The sequence below is a fragment of the Dermacentor albipictus genome, chromosome 2 (genome assembly GCF_038994185.2).
Source record: "Dermacentor albipictus isolate Rhodes 1998 colony chromosome 2, USDA_Dalb.pri_finalv2, whole genome shotgun sequence".
NCBI classification, from domain to species: Eukaryota; Metazoa; Arthropoda; class Arachnida; order Ixodida; family Ixodidae; genus Dermacentor; species Dermacentor albipictus.
In genome coordinates, this window is record NC_091822.1 from 115,437,099 (window position 1) to 115,443,705 (window position 6,607).

The following is a 6,607-nucleotide window of genomic DNA, read 5'->3' on the forward strand; positions in this document are numbered from 1 at the left end:
GCACTGGTCTGCTATTAAGATATTTTTATTACTCATTGCTGTTGCATGGGCTCAATGTTTGCTGTAGCCTGTATTGTGCATAGAGAAATGTGCTTCGCCATCCTTACAATGCTCGCATGTACTCGCTGATTCAATCTGTCTGGTACCTCGAATGCATCTTGTTCTTTTGTCGTTACCACATACTTTTTTTGAATTATTACTCTAATAATTATTGTGCTTTTGTGCTATGTATTGTGAAAAGCTAATATGCCATACAAATTTATGTACCGGCCTCCTGTACTAGTACGTATTCACTCGAAATCGAAAGAAAAGAAGGTGTAATACCCTCTCTGCATGGTTGCATTTGGGAAGCAGCACAGTTACACATCTCCACTGTCAGTGTTACCCAGTACCCCAAGTAGTCCAAATCTGCCCCCGAGTTCGGGTATTTCGAATATATTTTGTTTTCGCAAGCTCGCATCATCAATCGAAACCATAGGTAGCCTAAATACATGGAACTCCCTCAGACTGACTTATAAAATATATGATCGCTTAGGGGCCCCTTGGACGGAGTGAGTGAGCGAGTGAGTGAATAAACTTTTATTTGGTCCAGAAAAGCGTGATAAAACGCGCACCCCGCTAATCGCACGGCGGGACTGACAGATCTAGTCTGCCGGCCCGATCGTGGGCGCGTTGGACGACCAGGATTTGGTCCTCAAAGACGGGACTTCGCAGAAGCGCGTAGCCTCACCGAACTTGTGCTTAGCCGGGCTCAGTCAGATTTAAACTCACGGCTAAGCCTGTGTATGAGGTAGTAGTCTCAGTTAGCCAACTCATGAGTGGCTTTGCCGACCTATGATCGAAACGAAAGACTATTGGTAACTGTCAGACAAGCGTCTACGTTACATCATGTACGACGCGTCATTTCACAGAAGTTAGGTCTATAATTCTCTCAAGAAGGGCTTTTAGCTGGGCTCATAGGTGCATATTAACTATTGGGTGTTCGTTTACTTCCTTGTCCCGTCCTCGCGCACGCTCAACCAAAAGTCTATAATGCCCCTTCATATTTTAAGAGTATTACCCCGACTTTCCGGAAAAGAACGTCGCCTACAATCGAAATCCGAAAATGCCTGCCTCTGTAAAAGTTTCATTCTTCCACCTGCATGCCTGCTTCTTGCCATTCGGGAAGCAGCACCAGGATAGTATATATAATCCTAGTGTAAGCTGTATACTTATGTGAAAGTGATAGATTTTAACGTTTGAGTTATTCCTTAGTGATAATACACTCCGCGGTGCAGTAGCTCCCTAGCAAGGCAGAATAATTCGTACACAATCCTAACGGATGCAAAGTACAGACATTGAAGTTGCCTGCCTGTGATTACACTGGTGTCAGCTGTGCATGATGACGAGCCCGAACATGGGTAATAAAGTATTTGAAAGCACGCAGTAACGATGCTGTTGGAGTCTTTATTGTGCATTGTGTTGTGAATTTGTCATGACGGTGACATCGGCTTTGTTTCCTTCTTTCGTGCCATGAAATCTCTGAAGTGGTGCGGGCCAGGTGGAAAGTCGTGAGATCTCTGCGAAAATGGACAAAAAATGAGCAGTGCGCCTTTAAGGTTCCATACTGATTCCATACTGAAGAATATAAATAAATAAATAAATGAATATATATATATATATATATATATATATATATATATATATATATATAGAGAGAGAGAGAGAGAGAGAGAGAGAGAGAGAGAGAGAGAAAGAGAGAGATTTTAACCTTACGACAAAAACCTAGTATCAGCCTGAATAGAAAAAATGCAGAAACATGATAAAAAGATCGCCTAGCAGCGTCACACAGCTACTTGATGAAATGTTATCTTTACTCACATTTTTTACCGTAGATTGTAGGATAGCCGAAACCCCCGAGGACGTATCCATAGGTGAGACCATAGGGGCTATAACCATACCCATAAGCAGGGACACCATATCCGTAATTGTAGCCGTACGTCGGGATGGTTCCAACTTGTCCGATGGTGCTCACCGGAGCCGTGTAGGCCGGTATGGTTGGAGCACCGAAGGAGTAGCCATAGGGATAGCCCACGTAGCCGGCGCAGGCACCAGTGGCCAGGATGAGGAGAACGCACGCACGGATCTGAGTAGGTTCAGAAATGGCGCGTGTTCAAAATACAGGCTGCAACTGGCAACTGGCCAAGGGAAAAACAACTGTGGTAGTCACCTAGAAGTCGCCGAAACAAGATTATGCCTGGACTTGCTCGACAATATCCGAAGACTGGAAATCGAGTGAACTAATTATGGGTCGGTCAAAGAATCAAAATTTCTATGCATCTCTACTCACGTATTCAAGTTAACGTGCGAACCGCCCATTACTACACGAACTCGAGAAATATGCAAGATTCCTTAATTTTGCACTTTTAGACCGCGAGAGAAAAATGCGCTTTTTTCAATATATAGATATTGTACGCAGATAGACGTACGCAGTAATTATTCATTAAAATCGTCACGTAGTCATTGTGTTACAGCATATCTCGGATTAATGCCATATGAACTGGCATACACACAAGGCTACCGCGCATATCTAGTTGTCACTGAATATAATATTTTCACCGAAGTGCAGTATTTTCTTGGAGAGCCTACTTGAATTCGAAAGGGTATATTCCCATATTATTTACAAGAATGTATCATTACTTGTAGGGAAAACTGCCTATAGTGAGAGCATAAATGATTCTGTGCGCCTATCGACTGACGATGCGAAATCGACCAATTTTTCGCATAAACCATGATTATATCGCTTCAGTAACAAAGTTGCATAAGGTATTCATGCAAGTATAATAATTAGTTGCCTTATATACATCTACCACACTTCTTGCGAGAAATACCTTTAGCATCCAAAGATAATTTTATAATTAGGACGAAGCTCACATTGCGTTTGAATAGCACGTTCGGTTAGCACTCAGTATTTGCTTTTGCACATGCGGATTTGATTATTCAAATTTAATTCGGATAATAATATTGAGAAATAATCAAGTGATGCTAGTTTTCAATGAACTCTAGTCGATACTTTTGGAGTTGGCCAGCTGAATGCCTTTGTGTAAATCACACTGAACGCTTGTTCTTTCCAGGAATTCCTCCAAGTCCTTGTTATAAAGAAAAACCTTCCTAAAGCTAGCGAAGGAAGACATGGTTGTGAGTTGTGAACAACGAAGCGCCTCTTATATAGACATAATGATGTTTTTATCTTTGATTGAGTCTGTGTATTACAAAAGTGATTTTTCGATATTTGTCAATGTCAATAAGAATGACAAGAGAGAATCGGGGTGAATGCAGACTCACCATCGTTGGTGGATAGCGTTCACGTCTTCAAGCAGTGAAACATGCTCACTGAACCGACGGAACGTCTTATATATGCGCATGGCAGTCGGTTGCGCAGAGGGACATGGTGAGGAGGTTATGAGCTTTCGGCCAGCTCAGCCCATCCTGACAGGTTTGGTTCAGTTTTGTTTGGACGTGAATATCTGGTGACGTATGGTCTCTACTCTCGCAGACATCTCTGCACAAACGAAGAAAGATAAGACACTTAATGCGCATACGAGTCAGCGGCCTCTGACCTTGGAAAGCGAAAGGTGATCAACCTACGCGACACCAGACGATAACTAAAAATCACAACATGGCTCCGGAGGAAACCTCGGGTGCGTTAAACTGGTTTAGCTGGAACCGCACTTCGCGTGTTTGGACGGGATGATGCCAGACAACTGCTCCATTAGAGGGATAAGAGAAATGCGCATTTATTCCTTCTGAGTGGTAATGACGTGAATGATGAATTTGCACAAATCTCCAACAAAGGTGTTTCAAAATTTATGCAGCACAATTTCGAAGTGTGGAGTTAGGGAGTCCTATGTGCAGCGTAAATGTTGCTTGCAGAAATATTTAGTTCATAAATTCACTGACGGACATATTATACCTCATCCCGCCTGAAGAAATATCGAACACAGGTGTAGCACAGAAGATTACGACCTTTAACGAGTGCCACTTTCTCATGAAAAGAAATCAATGCAGCGCAAATTATATGCATACAAGGTCGTTGTAAGGCCATTGCACCAGCCACCACGGTATAGCAGTTGTATACTGAATTCTATTTTTTAAAGCATAGCGTTCTTCGCAAAGCCTCCCATGCATTCATGACCGTGGTGGTGGCTGCTGTCGCAACTGCTACTATTTCGTCGAATAGGGCAACACAGTACAGCACGCACATAAGGAATCGGACTATATGGCCAGCTTGGTGCCGTTTCACGTGTGCCGATGATCAGCCTTGTTCACAACCAAATTACGTAGTAAAGCGCAAAGGGCAACTTATTATCCTCATTGCAGCAAATACCCCCCGTGAAGTGCCCAATTTATTTTTTTAAATAGAAGTTTCTCATGCTTTCCTCCCCAGTGTCTGGCCTATCTGCTCATCCGGGTTTTCAACGAACGAAATAATGCAATCATCCCGGAGACAGTATAATAGTGAATGGGTGCGATCCATGACATGGCGTAATGAAAAAAAAATCATCTGTGGGCGATCGTGGTGATGGCGATGACGTAATCAGAACTGGGCCTATCTCGAAGATTGTATATTCCGCGTTAGCGCCAATCTCGTAGGTCGCGTGATGGATGGTATCCGTGTTTTGTCTTCTTGCCCGGCAAGCTCGTAATCATTACGGTTCAAGGTGCAATTGAAATTACATACAGTTTTAGTACTGCGCCATGATGATACGCACGCAGCACACAAGCTCATTGCAAAACGTAGGAGCACGTGTCACGTCAGGGCTTTTAGCACTGCGAAACGTGTACGTACGTAAACGGGCAAGCGTTGTTAGACGCCGGGCGCGCCGGAACGCGTTGGCCGCGTCCGCCAGTAGGGCGAACCATCGGCTGAACTATAGACGCTGTTGATCTCACCTACAGAATCTAACGAGTGAGCGCGTTCACGCAACGTCGAACTATATTTATTCCTTTAAGAGAGCCTACTTTTAATACGGATGCAATATTTACCTGGTGCCGGGTTCCGGATAAAATACGGATGCAATACAGGAGTCATATTCAGAAATACAAAAAGTGAGTACTCGCCTTCTGAGGCTGGAACGGTCATTTGCGACGAAGTGCGCCAACAGGAGGTCGAGCCTCTCGCGCGAACAGCGTACACCGAACACTTCCTTAAAAGCAAAGTTCATATTTTTTATGCGAAGCATATTACTAGAGCTCAACCCAGCTCCTCAGGCGCGGCGGTGTCGCCACAATACCACGTCACGCCGTGACGTCACGACAGAGGAGAAACGGGGCTCCAACTCGCGCCGTCGCTCGCGGCGTCGCGGCGGTATATAAGCAGCTGCGCTTGCCTCTGATAGACACTCACGAGGTGAGATGCCTCCTGGAGACAGAGCTGCTCGTTGGAATGAGAAGCGAAGGTTGCGGCGTGCTACAGAGACTGTTTCTAGGTGGCTTTGCTACGGCGCAGCGACTACGCGCCCCGCATCGGACGCGGTGAGCGTCGAGCAACGCAGCGTTCGACGCGACAACGAAATGTGCGCCTGAGCAAGAGCCGCACGCCTGAGCCGACGCCGACGACAGCGGCTTTTCTGCGACACGAGCTCCTTAATGCTGTCGCGTTAAAATAACGGCTAGTATGCTTCGCATCCTGGGCTTAACCTTAGCTAAGCCACAGCCAGTTTTTTTAGCTATGGATTCCCACAGTGCAGGATCCGGGAATGGCTTCGGTGCGTTAACTTCACGCAACAAATCCAAATCGTAGGCCATTCAAAAGTACAACCTTCTGTTCGTCGCCTTCGAGGCCACCATTTTGCGAAACTCTTTTGTCTCGTCCTCTCCCGAGCAAACGAGAACCACGAGAGGAGTACGCAAGAATCGGATGCGTGCGTACGCAGCGGCCGCGTACGCATCACGCACCGTTCCTGTTGTGTTCTACACATGGGCACTTTCAGGACGTAGCGATCATGCGTACACAATGCTGTTACGTGCGCAACGTACGCCGTACTAAAACTGTCTAATATGTTACAGCCGCCTTACATGCGACTTACACGTCATATGTTACTTGTAATATATTATGTTACAGGGTAATTAGTACAGTGGCAAATGACAGAAGAAGTTTGCGAAGGGACAACAGCGTAGAACAGATCCCGGTGCATACTTAGGCATAGAAGGAATTTGCGCACGTCAGCTGGTTTTTCCAGAGTAAACAACTTAGATGTTTGAAAATACTTTCACTCACGGTTTTTTCCACCAAGCGCGTTTCATTGGCCGTAATATTTATTACTGTAAATAAGACAATAGGTTACATGCAATGTATAAATGCTAGTGAAAGTCGCCTGTTCAAAAAGACTTAGTGTGAGAATTGTGGTTAGTACGTGCTTCATACGACTAAATAATATACCGTGGCGCTCAAAAAAGTATCAGACTGAAGCACAAGAACCACAATAAAAAAAATGCAACATTATAATGTTGCAACAACGAATGGCGTAGGGAATAAATGATGCTGAATTCAAATAGGCACTCATTTACGCGGGACACTCATTAGCTATAACTCCATTTACTACACGTATTGTCTGATTTAGAGATT

The 6,607-nt window shown here is 44.7% G+C and overlaps 1 long non-coding RNA gene across 1 annotated transcript; it reads right to left on the bottom strand.

The window, feature by feature from the left end:
* Positions 1-1,436: 1,436 nt before the first annotated feature.
* On the bottom strand, positions 1,437-5,206 carry LOC135910923 (uncharacterized). The gene is made up of 4 exons (XR_010567163.2): positions 5,101-5,206; positions 3,325-3,541; positions 1,861-2,125; positions 1,437-1,559 (listed from the first exon to the last, which is right to left on the bottom strand). It is a non-coding gene; the product is annotated as an uncharacterized lncRNA (long non-coding RNA).
* Between the last annotated feature and the right edge of the window lie 1,401 nt (positions 5,207-6,607).